The 17,708-nt window shown below is 41.0% G+C and overlaps 1 protein-coding gene and 1 long non-coding RNA gene across 2 annotated transcripts in view; both read right to left on the bottom strand.

The window, feature by feature from the left end:
• The window catches only part of LOC102307460 (phospholipid phosphatase-related protein type 5), a gene marked incomplete at its 5' end in the record, with an annotated part of 73,627 nt that overhangs the window by 13,772 nt on the left and 42,147 nt on the right, over positions 1–17,708 (bottom strand).
• LOC121815431 lies at positions 10,775–11,001 on the bottom strand. Its single transcript, XR_006055096.1, has 2 exons — positions 10,928–11,001; positions 10,775–10,827 (listed from the first exon to the last, which is right to left on the bottom strand). It is a non-coding gene; the product is annotated as an uncharacterized LOC121815431 (long non-coding RNA).

Below are 17,708 nucleotides of genomic sequence, written 5' to 3' on the forward strand. Positions count from 1 at the left end.
AATTTGTATTTGTCTCATTGTCATAGCTTTCCAACATTTCCAACGATACAAAATAAAATTCCCCGTATTCAGCCTGTTCAGCTACAAACAGCAGGCACACAGTTAGCAGCCATGGGCTCAGGAGAGACAGCAAGGTGTTGACTAATCAGTAAATCTGTGGTTTGATCCCCAGCTCATCCAGTATGTATTCTGTAGAGTCCCCAGGCAAGATACTGCACACGAAACTGCCTCAGATACATCCATGAGTTTGATGTTTGTGCATGTGTGCGTGATAGATAAAGTGCTTAAAGTCTGCAGAATAAAGTGCTGTGTGACTTTTTTTTTTTTTTTGGATTGCAAAAGCGTTAAAAAGGTCACTCAGTTTAGTCCAGCATTTAACAGAGTCACATATTTCTCTTAGTAGTTAATGGACACCGGATGCTTTCAGATTAAACAGTTATAAAAGAGAATGAATAATGGAATTAATATTGCCAAGTATATTACCTCAAATGAATGCTAATGTTGTTTTTTTAATGGTAGTTGCTAGCTGTGTAAATAGGCACCTGTTGTTGGTTGTTGATAATATACTAGTACTGTGCTTTTACTGAATGAAGAGAGACCTGGCATCATGGCAGCAAAAATTCAAAAACACATGCACCACATAACAATTAAAACAGTATGTGAGAAATATACAATAACAGATCATTAAGAGCGACGTTAAAAACAATCACTGAAAGAGTGATGCCAGGTCTCTCTTGGAAATGAGATTTTTAAATAATAAATAAAGGATTAATAATATTATCACAGGTTTAAATGTGTGGTGTGCAACACATGTGCATGTTTTTGCTTATCCTTGCAGTCGATCACTTTCTCTCTTAGACTGCAATTCTCACTCACAAATATCTTTTTTTTAACTGGTGGAACAAGAAAAAAGCCCAACTTTTTTTTCCACAATAGGCTCTAAAAATCTGGCAGTGCCGTACCCTAATCCTTCTCCACCAATAGGATTCCTTTCCTCTTCAGCTCAGGCAAACCAGTCTTTGCTTGCTAACAAAAGATGCACTGGGTGGGTCATTGCACTGTGTTCTGAGGATTGTTTTGCCCAGGTGTGACCGGTCACCTTGCCCAGCTTTCACATTGCAAACAGGAGTTCAGAGCTCTTTCAGAACCCACACATTGCACACGACTATGTTAGCACGAATCTCTTGCTGCATAGTCAATTGAGAGAGTGAGCGAACACTAAAGATGGACATGGATGGACAAACCAACTGTCTGCCTGCTTCTCTTCCGCAGGAACACTGAAGCATTAATTCAGCAATATGCCTCCATCCCAGGCTGCTCATGCAAACGAGCAGACCGCTTATTTTGCAGCACTACTTGTTGATGTAAAGGGTGCCAGACTATGAATGTGGCCATGAAATGGACAGTCGGGCCACTTACAAATATCCTGATGGGCTGTTGCATTTGTTCTATATCAGCAATGAAAAAAAGAAACGGCTCTTAAACCAGACAAAGCTAAACGCTGCAAGGTAGGAACATTTAGGGTGAAAAAATACACGCTACCGTAAAGCATACACACACAGACACGGATGAACATATCACTGATATTTATAACTAGTCTGTCACTTATTACATCAACCAGTGGAGCTAAGCTACAGAATGAGCGGTCTGGTGCTTTGTATGAACAGGATGGCCCAGCATGGAGAAAAATCCTTGGTTGAATTGTTGCTCAGTATTCGGCAGGTGCGCCACATCGGAAATGCAACTGCAGACACAAAATTTAAAACTGCACACTATTAAAAAAATAAATAAATACAGAGAGATTTATCTGATGCTGATAGACTTACTCAACATTGTGTGAAATTGTTCAGCAAGGATTGGCACATACCCAATGCTTATTTACATACATACAATACCACACTCTAGATTTAACTTTGGTCACACAGATATGTATCAGTGATAGCAGCCAGTACTGAGTGTGTAAAATGCAATTGAACAGTTGCAATGTAAAAAAACAGCTGAAACAAAGTTAATGTATGGAAAAATATACTGAAAACACACAGTTTGCTGTCAGTATAAATGACATTAATACATAGACAAAGCTTGAAAATGCTGAAAATGCTTTATAATCAAGCAGCAAGATCTTCTGTCAGCATGATTTGATTCTGACAACAACTTCATGTCAACAGAATTTCTGTGAAACTTCAAAACAGTAAAAACCCTCTCGCATTTACAGCAATGCAAATTAAATCCATAGAAGATATCGCAATCGTAATCTCTGCTTTTTAGCACCCATATGGTCAACCAAGCCAAAAGAGAGAGAGAAAAAAAGAAGGTTGGTGCAAATATGAAAAGGGTGAAATATTATTATCAGACAAACAGATAGTAAAGCAGGTGACAAGCTTTGTGAGGAGGTTCCAGTTTAGAGGAAGGTAATGAGGTGAAACAGCATTCAGAAATACAAAGCAACTGATTCCAAGCTAATAATCTGACTCTAATGGTGCTAAGCATCGTTGGGTAATTTGAAAGTATTTGTGAGGTTCAATGAATTTGTTAAGATCAGAACAATGTGGATGGGAGCTGCCAGACTGCCAGCATGCAGCCCAAAGCAAAATATAACCTGCTTTCCATGCTTTAGGTGTCTGGTGCCATTATGTTGATTGAAAATTAATCTGATTGTTTATGGGTTGCTTTCAAAGCCATCATGAGGTCTATCTGAAAGGTATTTTTGAGGTAACACATACCATATGTATTCATGCAAAAGTGGGATATAGTATAACAAATTCCGACATGCACTGGTTTGATTTGATTTAGGAGACTCCAAATGAGCAAGGCTAGGCTGTAAAAGTATGAAAACATAGGTACACGAGACAGGTGTCTGAGTCCTGCCAACATTAACTTTAATTCGCACAGTCTTGGTGGACTGAAAATCCACTGAAGCAATGTGAAAATCTGACTTGGCAGTCAGTTAGTTTTGAGCAGATGTTGGCTGTTTTCTGGAGGCAGTTGCTGTGTTTTTTAGGCCATATTTATTTTTTTGTAGGACTATTCAGGGAGGGATAAAAGAGTTCTCAGGTAGTGAGAGGAGATGGCAGGATACAGGCAGGCATTTGTGTGAAAAATACCTGAAGAGAGATAACGCAACAGGGTGTAGGAATGAGACGACACGGAGATAGTGGAGGGCAGAACATGGGGTAGCAGAGAGGGGCACTAAAAAGAGAAATGATGAATGAGTGTCACAAACTGCCCTCTCCTGTCACAGAGACCAAACAACCTTCTTTGTTGAGAAAATAGGCACATTTATTCATGTGTTGTGCACAAATGTGTAGGTGTCTGTGTACAGCAAAACCCGTTAGTGTGACTTTGCGAGTCAGGGAGTAGCTGTGGAGTCTTTGATGTGCAGCCCTGACAACTAGAGGTTGAAAAAGTCATAAGGACATCCAGGGAAATAGAGGTGGCACAGGAAAGAGAACATGAATGTGTTCGCTCAAAGTGAGGGAACAAAATCAAGAGGCTGAGTTGATCTTAATTGGCGTTTTGGGCTCTCTGTGACCAGTTTTGGGTGTAACGTAAATGGTAAATGGTCTGTATTTGTATAGCGCTTTACTTGGTCCTAAGGATCCCAAAGCGCTTTACACTATACACAATCATCCACCCATTCACGCACACATTCACACACTGGTGATGGTAAGCTACAGTGTAGCCACAGCCGCCCTGGGGCGCACTGACAGAGGCGAGGCTGCCGGACACTGGCGCCACCAGGCCCTCGGACCACCACCAGTAGGCAACTGGTGAAGTGCCTTGCCCAAGGACACAACGACCGAGACTGTCTGAGAAAATGCGGTCCGTTACTGTTTTTCAACAAACAGAAGGTTGAAGCTGTGTTCAGCTTACCGCATCTTATATACATACAATCACATGAGTGCTGCTGTTTGAGTGAGGAAGAGTAAAGTAGTCGTGGTAAGTCAGTCACATGACCACTTAAAGACAAATCAACAAGGTGATATATACCAGCTTTCAAATTGTGTAGTTAGGCCACGTAAAACCAGAGTCATGATAAAAATGACTCTGGTTTTTTCCTCAAAGCTTAGTCGCGTTTACTGTCTAAGGACAGCGCTAGCAAGCACTCTGCTTATGAGAGAAAAAAAAAACACAACAGGGGAAGTTTTGGGAGTGACGGAGAGAGAGAGAGAGAGGGAGAGACAGCAGAAAAAGAGAGAGAGCGAGTTTTGAGATGTGAGAGATTTGTGTTTAGCGTGTTTGGAGTGTGTAGTGAATGTGTTGTCTTGTGTAGTTAGTGTGTAGTGTTGTGGATAGTTTTGTGTTGTGTGTCAGAACAATGAGGCAACTGCTGTCTCCAGGTAGAAACAGGAGTGATACGCCTGCTGCTGTCAGACCTGCAGGTATCAGGCTGTGATGTTCTCCTTCATAGTGGACAGAAATGATTTTTTTGGAGTGGCACAAATAATTTGTGTGGCATCTTATTTAATGCAGAACAGCTGATTGTTCTGTAAATAGTTTGAAATGGTTATTTAAAAAATTGAGGTAAAAAGTAAATGGATGCAAATAACTGTTTGCAAAACTTGTGCATAGGATTTTAAAATTGAAGATTTATATTTGCATTTAAAGTTATGAAATATGATTCACTAAACATGTTTGTGGTTATTACAGTAAAAAATAAAACTTTTTCTACTCTGATTTTATGTTTTTTGTCTGATTTTAGATCCATTGTGTTAATACAGTATATCAAAATGAAAACACAACTGTAAATTCAGACATGTGAGGTTGTGCTGAAAAGAATGATACCAAACAAGGCAAAGTAAATCGTTTTTAAAGGTAAAATGTGGAGGGAAAATCAAAAGTAGTTAAAAATGGCCAATTATACCCTGGACCCCAGAGGGTTAAACATTTTTTTAAAGTAACGCAATAGTTACTTTTCAAGTAATTAATTACTTTTAGAATATTGTAACTCAGTTACTAACTCAGTTACTTTTTTGAAGAAGTAACTAGTAACTATAATTAATTACTTTTTCAAAGTAACTTGCCCAGCTAGAGCCTGAACTTCAACAGGTAACTAAAGCAGTGACGAGCAGTCAGGCTTGTTCATGCTTCTAAAGAATCACTGTGGAATTTGCTTTGTAGGAAGTGTCTTTGTGCTGGTGTTCATATGTAAAAACTGAAGAAAAGATGGTACGTGTATCCTCATTAGGACAGGAATTTGTGTTGGTGTGTGAGCCTGTAGCCTGAGATTTCTATTGTTAGCTGGTTATTATGTACGTGTTTCAGGTCATTTTAAAGAGAAACAAAAACGTAACGAGTACTCGTGGCTTTCTCTGCTTTTAATTATGCAACGTACTTCATTACTTTTCTTGAGTAACGACCAAAACACTGGCTGGGTCTGAGTGACAGCTGATTGTGGGATGTGCTTTTGCCTGCTTTTGTAAGCATGACTCTGCACACTCATTCTTGCTTCACAAGCGAGCGAACATCAAAAAGGATGAAAGGGTGATCGTTATTATTTTAACATCAGAGAAAAACAGCCTGTTGAAAACCTAATTTTTCAGAAATGTATTGTAAGACAACGGAGCCGTTAACAGGCATCTAATCATCAGCTTTGTCTGTAAAGGCAGGACCTGCAAACTCATGTTATTCCGTAACATCAGATGTATCCAGGGTGTTCAGTCAAGCGTCACTTTCAATTTCTCAGCCCCTCCGCAAAGAAATATACGAGAGCTCCTTCAAAAAAAGACATCATATCACACACAGACACACAATATACGTAGAAAACAGACACACACACTCGTTCGCAGGATGCACTGTGAGTAACAACAATCAGGAATCAGTGATGCAGCATTAAATGTTGGTTTGACGTCACGACGTATAAAAAGCATGTAAAGCTTGAGGCAGAGTGTGAAAATGTAAACCGATGCATCCATTCCTTCCCTTTTTTTTTTTGTTCCAGATTTGCGAGGACTTTTCTTCGCTAACACCTCGGGCACATCGTGAGAAAACAGTAAATTTAGCTATCCATTTACACCGTGAAATGCTCAGAGTGACTCACATTTGATGCAGTGCTACATTCCTGCTCTATGTATTTACGGTTTGTGTCTATAACGCGTGTCTTGATAGATGTCCTTTACAATTATCCACAGTTTAAAAATGATGTAATGCTGAAAACGGCTCTTCGTTGGTTAATGTGGAAAGAAGCAAATTGAAAGAAAAAAGCCTTCATAAGGATTACACTCAATCTACATAAGGCTTCTGCAAATATCACATGACATCTGTTGACACTGCAAGCCCAGTGCTCTACTTTAAACACACACGCACGCAGATACACGGCCAGCCTTCGCACAGACTAGCAATGGTAACCATGACAATTTAGCTTCATCATCACCCACACTCTCTCCATCCTTCTCTGTATCTCTAGCTCTGCTTTTACTGTTTTTATTTTTATAGGCCGGCTTTCTCAGGTCTTTGTGGAGGAGAAAGTAGGCTACCAGAAGCATCTCTCTTTTTCACTGTTTTTCTTTGATATAAATAAAAAAAGTCCTTTCTTGCCTTCTCTCAATCCTCTAAGATTTTAACTATGACCCCAATATTCTTCCTTTCCCATTTTCTCTATTGTTCCTTTTGCATTTTCATCTCTCTCGTTCTTTGAGTCTCCCCCTCCCTGTCCTCTTCCTGCTTTGTCTCTGTTTTTTCTATTTATTTCTCTTTCCATATACTCATAATCTTCTCCCCATATAAGTTTCCTTCCATCTGTGTCCTCTTAAGAAGAAACTGAGGGATCCTGGCTCAGTGTGGGAAGAGACCTTGCAGCTAATCTACCAGAGTGCGAGTATATTGGGGGATTAGGGTTCTCATCTGCGGGTTAGACCATGTCTTACAGGCTATCACAATGGGAGCAGATAGCTGGTCAGGCGTATCAGCATGAGCCCTTCTGTCTTCATTTTTCAGACCTCAACCAAGTATGACTGGCAGTGACAGGATAAAGCTGTGATTATCCCTTATTATCCCTGCCCTTTTTTCACTGCTCCACCTCATACACATGATGACGCAATGATCTCGCCATCTTTCCTTCACAAACACATACAAAGTAAAGAGCAATAGACACGGCTCGAGACACTGTGATTTGATGGTTACTGGTCAAACAGCTTACAACTTTTTTTTTTTTTACCAGTGCAAACCCCTTTAGATTATGAAAAGTAGCTTATAATTCTAATAATTCATCAGTGACAGTCAGAGAACTGTTGCACAGGAAGTAGAATGGATTATCTATAAATTGGAAGACTTCTCTATCATTTCAATCCACACATATAAGTGTCCTTGAGACCCTACTGCAGTTTAAAGGTTTTAAGGATCAGGACACAATACAAAACATCAGGTCCATTGCATGTCTTAAAATTAGGTAAATACATCCTCAGGTGAACAACATCACATCACATATTAAATTGTTATTATCTGTTAAACAAAAAAACTAAACCAAACGCAGAAACAGTGTTTGCCCAACTGATACAGGATTTTAAAGACATATAAAATTTGATTTATGGGCAGATATTTTTTTCCCAGACAAATAAAACATAAACTGATTTCCCCAATATTTGTGTAGTTATGTGTAGTTTTATGAGTGCCTACTAAGATAAACAGTAATGCCATTTAATTATGTTTGCAGATTTGCAAAATGAAGGTATGTGTTAATACAATAGTAAAGGAGGAAAGACATCTGAGACAGGGCCATTTCAAAATAATTGTATACCTATCATTTAGAGTGAAAAAGATTATTTGCAAGTGGAAAAAGTTCACCCCCAATGTCTGACCATGCAATGCTCAAAGAAACTGCAAAGATATAAACAAAAACAAAACAAGAGCTGCTTCTCAGACGAGCCTCAGTTAGTTAGATGTTAAAATTCTTGACAACTGGAGAAAAATGTGAAAAAAAAATCTGTTGTTTGGAAGTGTTGGCAGGAGACGCTGTTCTCTCGAAAAAGAACATGGCAGCAGCTGCAGAGCTGCATCTGAGAAAACCACAAGACTTCAGAAACAATGTCCTTTGGACAGACGAGACCAAAGTGGAGATGCTTGGCCATAATGCACCGCACCATGTTTGGCAAAAATCCAATTACACAATATCAGCACAAACACCTCACACCAACTGTTAACTACAGTGATGGAGGGAGGATGATCTGAGATTGTTTCACAGCCACAGGACCTGAGAACTTTGCAGTCGACGGGTCAACCATGATGTCAAAGGGTTCTAAAGTAAAATGTGGGTCCGCTGTCCGACAGCTAAAGCTTGGCCAAAACTGTGTCATGGAACAGGATGATCCCGAGCACAGCAGTAAATCTACATCAAGGTTTTGCAATGGCTGAATTAAACCTCAACGAAATGCTATGTTGGGGCTTTGAGAGCGCTGTGCATAAATAAATGTCCCTGAAAGTGATTACTTTAGTTTAGGTTGTACTGCTAAAGCTGCTTCTGCAAGCTACAGAGTCACGGGCTCTGTAGTTTTTTCCTCATTGCTTCTGCATTTTTTGTTAAATAAATAATGACAGCGTGATTTGTTGCTGTTCATCTGAGGCTGTACTTACCCAATTTTAAGATCTGGTGAGAACCAGGTGAATTTTTTATGTGCTGATATGTAGAAGGTTGTGTTTCCTTTTTCACAATTGTTAATGCCAGTCTAATTATAGTCACCTTTTGACAGTTTAATACCTTCTCTAATGCTGATCTATGAAAAGGAGAAAGTACTAGGCTAATATTTTGTGATTTTACTTACTTCTTGTCCTTCTGGTAGTTCCAGACCATGCCATTTCCTCACCCTCAAGCAGCTGTCCTGAGTTTTTCCCAATGTTCCCCAGCCCCCTCATCTACTCGTGCCAACAGTACACATTTGCCCATCATTTCCCTAATCAGTGCACAGCCACTTTCACTCTGTTCCCTGCAAGAATGTCTTCTGTGCTTTTGCCTTCACATTCTGTGCTTATCTCTGTGGAGTCATTTTAACCAGAAAAATATTTATACTGGACTGCGTGCAGGAAATTTGTTTTACTTTAACCTGGTTCTAGCATTGATAAGAACACAGACACTGCTATGTGTGCTTTGTGTGACTATTAAGTCACACCAGAAACGCTGCTGCCTCTCAGGGCCCCCAGAAATATTTAAGGTCCCGCTCACAAATGAAGCTACTAAGGCATACATTACACTGATCAAAGCATTTTGTTAACCTCTGGGGCTGAAAAATAAAGCCAAGACAGAAATGCCAAAAACGACATTATTTGAATGGCCACTTGAGGCTGACTCTAAACGAAATCCCCATAGATTCCCACATTAAAATAAATAAACAGGTTTATAGCCTGTTTTAGGAAAAAATGGTTTGGTGGAACCTTAATTTAAATGCATCTGTTGAAACTAAGGCTTAAAGTTATGGATTATCTGGGTCTGACTGCTTTGACTGACAGGTGGATGCTGACACAGGCCCCTGATAGTTGTCAGCTAGGCTTTACCTCCAGTAATTCAAGTCTGGGCCTCTCTGCAGTGTTTGTAGTGTTGGTTCATTTTGGAGCATGTTTATTACACTCATCTGACACACTCTTCCAGTCTGTGGATGGAAAGCACTAACCAAGTTTGCTGAAAACTTCACATGCACTCTGTCAGCAAAACGTGGTGACTTCTAGCTCTGAAAAATCAACAACCACAGGCTTCAAAAGTTAACAAACAAAATATAGGTGACATCATAGTGTCCACATCTATGTGTTATATACAGTTTAAAGCTCTCATGCACTGCAATTCAGCAAACCATGGCAACAGACACAGAAGGTAGCACTGAAACACACAGGATTAATCAAACATAATCAAGTAAACTAGAGAGTGCAAACAATAAGCACTGAAAATACAGTGACGGCAGCATTACAAGCACCTTTTCACAGCAACTACAACATCCATGGTTTTGGAACGAAAATACTGGAAGAGTTTCAGTGTCACACTCAAATCTGTCCTCTCACCGAGTGGCTCTGCTCAGTCTTCTTCTGTCTTTCATATGTGACTCCATTATTCATGAGGGATTGTGCCCAGGCTTAGCAGTATGCAAACTTCTGGTCAATTTGTATATGATTATTTTGTTATGTTAGGCTTATGTGTGCACGAGTGTCCAAAAAATACAGAAGGTAACTGCAATCAATCCGAAATGTCTGTACAAAAGTATGAGTTCAGAGCCGTCGTGATCCACGAAAGACGCTCGTTTCAGCTTTCCTTTACAGTTTATGAGTATGTAGTTGTATGTTTCTGTGCATTGGTGTGCATGTGTGCGAGCAGATTCCTTTTGGGCTGCTTGTCAAAGATGACAAGTCTGATAAGAATAACAATAGGAGGTAAATATAGAATAGAGAAAGGCAATAAATGGGAACAGGAAAAGCCCGGATTTTCTGAACATCATAATTTTCGAAACATTAGCATAACAAAGGCTCTGTCAAGGAGTATGATGGGGACCATTTTCATACATGAGAACTCCACTGTTGCTGGGCTCACCCACACCCTTCCACCAATTTAATCTGCAAGTCTACACCTGAGCTGGGAGTAAAGAGGGAAACCAATTTCCCTATCCACAAGTGTTTACGATGGAGAAACAGAGGACTAGTTGTTGCCGGCTGCAGTTACAGCTGACATTTCCATCTCTTTTCTAACATCTAATCGAGCAGATTGGCTGTTGTGAAGTAGCCGCATGTTACCACAGGAGGAAGTGTAACTGCTCCTGAAGGTTTTTCATGTTCGAAGTAGAATAAAGGGCCATGCTCCAACTGATGTTCAGCCAGTATTTTAATCTTCTTTTCACCAGCAAACACCGTGAAAAACTATGGTGAAATGATCAATGAAAAACACGGATATTACATCAGCAGAACAAAAATTACAACTCAAATAAAACATACACACAAAGTAAATGCACCAACATACCGTGTGCGCCTTTCTACTGAACATTCATGAGCAATTGTAGTCCATATCTTCTATATTTCCACCCTTTACACAGGCAGCATTCTCTTTCTGGCTCGAGCCTTCAGTCTCTGGTGACACTGTGCGCTTAATTGAGCATCACCCCAAAGCATGCGCACTACAAAGCGCCACACTCAGGCCCACCAGTAGGTGGCGACAACACAACATGAATCCAGATTAAACACCAAATTTTGAACATTGCAATCACATAATAATTACATTTCAATGCGACGGCTACACTGCCACCAAAATTACAAAGGATTTCTATTTACATGTGTTAAACAAAATTAAATCCTGTAATTTTTAATAAATTGACAATCAAACACCAACTTATGTTACAAAAAAAAAAACACTTCTTAAATAAACTTATAGATCACATATTATGTTTGTGTTCTTAACCCTTGTACTACTTCACTGTAGTTTAGACCCTTTAACTAGTACCACTAGTTTCTGAACTGGTCTCTCAAGAAAAGAGACTTGTTTCAAACGTTCACCTTTCTTTCCCAGATCCTTTTGCCCTATTTGGATCTTAACCTTCCGCACTAAACCATCATCATCTTCATTGGCTTCAACCACCCTTGCCAATTTCCACTCATTTCTTGGAATATTGTCCTCTTTTAAAATCACTACATCTCCAACCTGTACATTTTGTTTAGGAGTATGCCATCGTTGTCTTAAACTAATGCTGGTTAGGTATTCCTTGCGCCACCTGCTCCAGAACAACTCTGTTAAATATTGCACCCTCCGCCACCTCTTCCTGGCGTACAAATCTTCTCTTACAAATCTACCAGGAGGCGGAAGTGGCACAGACTCTTTCATTGTGAGCAAATGATTAGACGTCAAAGGCTCAGCACTGTTGGGGTCGTTGATTGTATCAGTAGTGAGTGGACAATGGTTCAAAATTGACATGGCCTCGTAGAAGAAAGTTCTCAATGAGGTGTCATCTAACCTCCCTGTGGCTTGGGCTAGGACAGAACTCATGACATTCCTAACAGTGCGGATCTGTCGTTCCCAAATGCCTCCTCTGTGACTAGCTTCAGGAACATTCATCTGAAAGTCACACTGGTTTTTAGCTAGATAAGTAGAAATCATCTCCTTGTCTAATTCCAACAGACCCTTCTTGAACTCGTTCTTAGCTCCGACAAAATTTGTCCCTTGGTCAGAACGAATCTGTCTGACTGTGCCTCTGATTGCTATGAAGCATCTTAAAGCGTTTATAAATGCGTCAGTGGAGAGATCCTCCAACATCTCAATGTGTGCGGCTCTCGAGCTCAAACACGTAAACAATAGGCCATACCTCTTCCATTCCTTTCGACCTTGTTTTGTATAGAAGAGGCCGAAAACATCAACTCCAGTGTAGGTGAATGGGGGCAAAGGATCCACTCTGTCAAATGGCAAGTCAGCCATGCGTTGTTCTTCAGCTGGCCCACGCACTTTTCTACAATTGACAAACCCTTTAATGTATTTGGCCACTACCTTACTGCCACCTATGATCCAATAGCCACTTTCCCTGAGTTTGTTCAGAGTTTGGCCTCGGCCTTGGTGTTGCATTTTCTTGTGACAGTGGTCAAGAACGAGTTGTTTGACAATGCCTTCCTTTGGAAGGATTACTGGATGCTTCAATGCAAATGATGCTGAGGATTTTCTCAACCTTCCTCCAACCCTAAGCAAGTTGTCTACCAAAATAGGATCAAGTTGATACATTTTATGAGTTTTTGGTAGTCCAGCTGAGTTTTGACTGAACCATTTGAGCTCTTCTTTAAAGGCTTCCCTCTGTGCTGCCTGGAGGAGTACAAAAGCAGCCATTTGTCTTTCTTTTACACTAATGGGTCCTGAGTTATCTCTCCTTGCAAATCTTTTAATTCTTGCCACAATGTTAAGAGCTGTATCCAAATTGGAAAATCTTGAGAACCTCTCAAGAAAGCTGTTTTCTTCAAGGGCATTTGTCTTCAGGACCTTTACTTCTGGGTCCCCAACAAGAAGATCAGGGGAATGTTGGTTTGTGACAATTTCCCTTTCCCATAGGAATTTAGGTCCAGTGAGCCAATTCGAGCTTAGCAGATCTGCCACCTTGAGGCCCCTAGACGCGTGATCAGCTGGATTTTGATCAGATTCAATGTAAAACCATTGCTTCGGATCAGTAGAGTCTCTTATTTTCTGAACTCGATTTGCCACAAAGACATGAAACCCACGAGCATCATTTTTTATGTATCCAAGCGTCACTTTAGAATCGTTCCAGAAAAACTCCCCGTCAATTTTCCGCTCGAGCTCTGACCTGAGGAAGTTACTTACAGCTGCAGAAACTGCAGCTGCAGTGAGCTCAAGGCGTGGGATAGTGATTATTCTTATGGGTGCCACTCTGGCTTTACCCATGACCAGTGCACAATGCACGTTCTTATCAGCAACAATCCTGATGTATGAACATTGTCCATAGCCACTTCTGCTGGCATCCGAAAAATGATGCAGCTCAATTTTTTTGACCTTGCCGAAGTTCTCAGGAACAAGGCATCTTGGTATTTCAATCCTTTTTAAATTCTCCAAGTCACCGAACCATGCTTTCCATTTGGTCTCTAGTGCCGGGGGAATAGGATCATCCCATCCCACTCCGCGTTTGCACATTTCCTGGAGTACTTATTTTCCTATCAAAATGTAGGGTGAGAGAAATCCTAACGGGTCATACACACTAGCAACTGTTGCTAGAATTCCTCGGCGTGTGGCTGGCCTTTCTTTGAGGGCTACACTGAATGAGAACACGTCAGCCTCTATGTTCCACTTTACTCCCAGCACACTTTGCATTTGAATTACAGAGTAGTTCAGGTTTACATCTTTGGTCTTGCTGGCTCGTTCTGTTTCTGGGATAATGCTCATGACCTCCTTGTTGTTGCATGCAAATTTGTGCAAGCGCAGTTTCCCTTTTGCACAGACCTCTTGTGCTTCACAGACCAGCTGCTTGGCTTCCCTGACTGAATCAATGCTGATTAGCCCGTCATCCACATAAAAGTTTTTGTGAATGAATCTGGCTGCCAGTGGATAGTCCTTTTTTTGTTCCCTGGCGAGATACTTCATGCCATAGTTAGCACATCCCGGTGATGATGCCGCTCCAAAAATGTGCACTCGCATGCGATACTCCTTAGGCTCAGTATCTGTATTCCCGTCCTTCCACCACAGAAACCTTAAGAAGTCTCGATCCTCTGGGTTGACATGGAAGCGATGAAACATTTTTTCCACATCACACATAATTGCTATTTGATGCTCTCGAAATCTGCACAAAACCCCTGCCAGAGCATTAATCAAGTCTGGGCCTGTGAGTAGGTGGTCATTTAAAGAGATGCCTTCGTGTTTAGCAGAGCAGTCGAAAACAACTCGAATTTTCTCTGGCTTCCTGGGATGATACACGCCATGGTGCGGAATGTACCATGTGTTACTACCTGATGTGCCATCTGCTTCCTCTGCATCACCATCTTTAAAGACACTATTCATGAACTTGATGTAGTCTTCCTTGTACTTTGGGTTCTTATCCATTTTTCCTTTTAAACGTTTCAAGCGAAACATTGCAAGCTGCTTGTTATTTGGAAGCTGTGGGCGTTCTCTAAAAGGCAGAGGCATTTCTAAATGGCCTTCCTCATTGTAGTGAATGTTCTCATTCAGCATCTCTAGAAACTGAATGTCCTCTTGAGATACACTCCCTTCTTTATGGTTTGTGTCCAGAAAGTCATTTTCAAGTGCTTTAATCACAGAAGCAGGCGTGACAGATGGCAGCTCCTTTACTGTGACACGATGACAGATCCCTGCTGCTCCCATCGAACTTTTCCATGGCTTAATGGCTCCCACGATACTCCACCCTAAGTCTGTTTTTATTGCATAGGGATCATAATCCTTTCCTGGTATGACTTCCCTTGGCTTTAGCGCTCTTGCACAGTCGTAACCGATGAGAAGAGCTATAGGACAGTCCAAGAGATCTGGCATTTCATTTGCAATGCTAAGTAGATGGGGCCACTTTTTTGCTGTCTCTCGAGTTGGAATAGTGTGTTTCTCCAATGGAATGTACTCTTGAGTGTAGGTTGGTGGCAAGTCAATGTACTTTTCTGAGTTGTACCCTCTTACCCTCAGTCCATCCACTCTTTGACTAGGTACAATCGAACCCCTGTCAGTCATTGTTGTCAGCTTTAGCTTCACTGGTTCCCTGCTTGCCTGTATCTTTTCACAAATATCTTGGTCAATAAATGTGTTGCTGCTTTGGGTGTCTAGCAGAGCATAAACCAATGTCTCTTGATTCTTCGCTGATGAAGAAAGCCACACTGGAACGATCATTGAAGTGCAATCATTGTTGCCCACTCTCACACTGCACGATACGGTGGCTGCATTCTCCTCTTCTGATGGTGGTTCAGGTTCATCTCCCAGTGGAGGATCTTCATGGAGAGGAGAAGGGTGGCTTCGTCTGCAGACATTACATGTTGCTCTCTGTCGACAGTTTTTGGAAATGTGGCCGACTCGCAGACAAGCAAAGCACATATTGTTGTCCCTAATAAACTGTTTCTTTTCTTCAAGCGGCATTGCTGTAAACTTTGCACATTTATAGATAAAATGATTTTGCTTGCAGCAGATACATTCAAGTTGCCGTTTGTTCTGAGTTGAGGAAGGGTTGGGTTTTGATTTTCTGTTGCTCTGAACTGTAGTTGTGTTCTTCACATCTTTAGACCCATTTGCTGATGTCACCAGGACACTGGCCTTCAGACGTTTTTGTTCTTTCTCAGGTTTTTCAAATGTGTTTTTTAAGGCAAACAGAGAAGAAACTGGATTACATGCTATACGCGCCTCTTCAGCCACAAAGTCTGCAAATTCTGCAAACCCTGGATATGCCTTTTCTTCATCCAGTAATTTTGTGACATAACGATTCCAGCGGGTTGTGGCCCAGTCAGGAAGTTTCAGCAATATTTTTTGATTTTCTTCACAATCATCTAAAACCTTGAGGCCTTGGACGTGAGGCATAGCATTCTTACAAGAAATGAGGAAATCACTAAACTCTCTCAATTTAAGTGACTCCTTTGGACCAATCTTTGGCCAACTGCTTAGTTTTCCCCTAAAGGCTCTTTGAACTACAAATGGGTGTCCATAGCGTTTGTTCAGAGCATCCCAAGCTTGTTTGTAAGCTTCCTCGTCACTTCGATAAAATGTCCCTTCTAAAACACAGAGAGCTTCTCCACCAATGTACTTCTTCAAGTAGAACAGCTTATGGGCTGAATCTGTGCAGCTAGTCTCGATAAGCGCCTTAAAGCAAGTGCTCCACTCAACAAATTTAAGTGGGTCTCCTGTAAATGTAAACGGCTCTGGCACTGGGAGTCTAGACATTACTAAGGACTCTTTTAATGCCTGCACCAGAGAGAGCTCACTTTCTTTTGGCACCACTTGAGTATCATAGTGAGGGGCGTGAACACTTTGTGAGGTCAGGATGAATTTACCTTCAGAGTGAGGAGGTGCAGTGCTCTGAGGAACTTGGGTGCATGGGGGACTGCTAAGTGGTTTAGGAAGCTGACTGAAAGACAAAGTACTCCTTACTTCACAATTTCTTATTTCAGCATTCATTTTTGATTCCTCTTCAGCATATACATTGTATTCTGCCTGAATGACCTCAAGATCTCTTTGATTTTCCAACATTTTCAATTGCTCTTGTTGAGCTAATATCTCCTTTCTCCGGGCAGATATTTCCATTTCTCTGTTTATTTCAGCTTGCTTCGATGCCAGTCGTGCTGCTGCCTCTGCTTTCCTTGCAGATACATGACTTCCTTGCTGACTATGGCTGTGCTGGCTATTTCTTCCAGCTCTCGACACAGTTGAGCCATAAATTGATTCTGCACCTTCTCTTTGGAGTAACTGAAGGAGTGATTCTTTTACAGCTCCTGCATCAAACTCTTTGTCACATCTGCGTAATGTAGGGCTGCTCAATTAATCGAATTTTAATCACGATTACGTTAGATCTGGGTTTTCAACGATCATTAAAAATGACTGAGCCGATTATTAGCCCCTCCCTCATGCTTTACTCTCGCGCTGCTCCGTGTGGCAAATCGAGCGCACCCTCTGCATTTCGAACACGGTCACAACAATTAAGAGGACCCGAGGGAAGCTCGGAAAGCTAAGCAGAAGTTATTTGGAGAGGAGAGTGACTGCCGTTGGTTGAAAAGAGGTAAAAAAAAAACTTCAGTGGTGTGGAAACATTATGGGTTCGCGGAGTCAGACGTGGATCAAGTAGACATAGTGTGTAAACTTTGCTAGGTGTAGTAGCTGCACCACAGAGCAACACTGCAAAGTTCACTAAACATAGATGTTTACATTTTTCATTTATTTCTTATATTGCAAACATTTGCACTGTTATCAGTATTTGCACACTATTTTATATTATTTTTTAAAGTCATTATTCAATACATTGTTATTGTTAACCCTTTAAAGCCGGTCAGAGCAGCAAGCTCCGTTTTGTGTAACTATTTTTAAATCCCGCTAAGCGTAAGCTAGCGCAATAAATTTTTTTCCATATGAAACCGAGGAGTTGTACTTACATCTTATGCCATCAGCTTGTCCTCGGTCACGGTTTCCTTCCACATAAAGCTTTGCAAAAATTGCATAAAAAGCGCTTGCAGGAACAAAAACATAATATTCCAGAAACACGCTTTGCCGATCCGATCAGCTGTTCGTAACACTTCCCACATTGAAAAAGACGTCAGAGCGAACTATCGCATTTCCTGCCCAAACC

This window comes from Haplochromis burtoni, unplaced genomic scaffold, assembly GCF_018398535.1.
Source record: "Haplochromis burtoni strain Fernald_Lab_line unplaced genomic scaffold, NCSU_Asbu1 Contig_212, whole genome shotgun sequence".
NCBI lineage: Eukaryota > Metazoa > Chordata > Actinopteri > Cichliformes > Cichlidae > Haplochromis > Haplochromis burtoni.